This window comes from Nannospalax galili, unplaced genomic scaffold, assembly GCF_000622305.1.
Source record: "Nannospalax galili isolate Female #2095 unplaced genomic scaffold, S.galili_v1.0 scaffold867, whole genome shotgun sequence".
Lineage (NCBI taxonomy): Eukaryota > Metazoa > Chordata > Mammalia > Rodentia > Spalacidae > Nannospalax > Nannospalax galili.
In genome coordinates this window covers 241554-243208 of record NW_008355797.1, presented here as the reverse complement: position 1 = coordinate 243208, position 1655 = coordinate 241554, and positions in this window count along the sequence as shown.

The window sequence follows — 1655 nt, the reverse complement described above, 5'->3', positions numbered from 1 at the left end:
ATTCTATGTGCATTTCTCATAGGGTTTCTAGGGCATCACTTTTCCCTCGAGGTTTCCTAGCCCCCTGAGATTCACTCACCTCTACTCTTTTTCCTCCCATCTGACCTCCTTCCTCCCTCCCTTCCTAGTCATAGTGCCCCCATTATTCCCACCCTCCTCTCAATACCTTCTGACTCTCATCATCTTTCTATTCCTGACTTCCCTCCCTCCCTCACACCTTGGTCCCTTGCATGTCCCTCCCTCCTTTCCTCCCTGCTGATTACTCACATTTTTCCCATGTCCCTCAGGTAGCATCTGTTCCCTACTGTCCCCCTTTCAGATTGTTTATTTTTCTTTATCTCCATGTATCTTTGCCTTTACCTGGCTCATGGTGTTACTTCAGGATTTATATACTCACATAGAATGGATTGATGCTACAATCCACAAATGAGGTAAAGCATATGTTGCTTGCTTCACTTAGTATAACATTCTCTAGCTCCATCCATTTGCCTGAAAATTTCATCATTTCATCTTTTCTTACTACTGAGTAGAACTCCATTGAGTAGATGTACACCATTTTCATTATCCACTCATCAATTGAGGGACATTTAGGTTGTTTCCATTTCTTAGCTATTGTGAAGAGAGCAGCAACAAACAAGGATGTACAGGTATCTCTACAGTATGATGAGTCCTTTGGGTATATGCCAAGGAGTGGTATCACTGGATCATATGGTAGGTTCATTTTTAGTTTTTTGAGGGTTCTCCATGGCTTTTCATAGTGGTTGCATGAGTTTGCATTCCCACCAGCAATGAATGAGGGTTCCTCCTTCTCTACATTCTCTCCAGCATTTGAAGTCTTCCATTCTCTTGATCTTTGGCAATCTGACTGGGGTAAGATGAAATCTTAAAGTGGTTTTCATTTGCATTTCTCTATTTACTAAGGATGTTGAGCACTTTTTAAGGTGCTTCTTAGTCATTTTTATTTCTTCAGTTGAGAACTCTCTGTTCCGGTCTATTGCCCATCTTTTTATTGGGTCATTTATCTTCTTATTTCTTTCTTTTTTGAGTTCTTTATATATTGTGGATATTAATCCTCTGTATCTGGTGGAGATTTTCTCCCATTCAGTGGAAGAAAGGGACATTTCCTCTTCCCTTCCTTAGTTGTTTCTTTTGCTGTACAGAAACTTTGTAATTTAATGAGGTCCCACTTACGGATTGTTGACTGTAGTGCCTGACTAGCTGGTATCTGGTTTAGAAGTCCTTTCCTATGTCTATATCTTGGAGGGTGCTTCCTATATTTTCTTCTAGCAGTTTCTGAGTTTCAGGTTTTATATTGTGGTCTTTGATCCATTTGGAGTTGACTTTTGTGCAGGGTGAAAGATAAGGGTCAACTTTCATATTTCTGCCAGTGGAGATCCAGTTTTGCCAGCAGCATTTGTTGAAGATGCTGTCTTTCCTCCATTGTGTATTCTTAGCACCTTTGTTGAATATCAAGTGGCTGAAATTATATGAACTCATGTTTGGGTCTTCTATTGTGTTCCATTCATCTACATGTCTATTTTTGTGCCAGTATCATGCTATTTTTATGACTATAGCCCTGTAATATAATTTGAGATCTGGTATGGTGATCCCCCCAGCATTGTTCTTTTTGCCCAAGATTGTTTTGGCTATCCAAG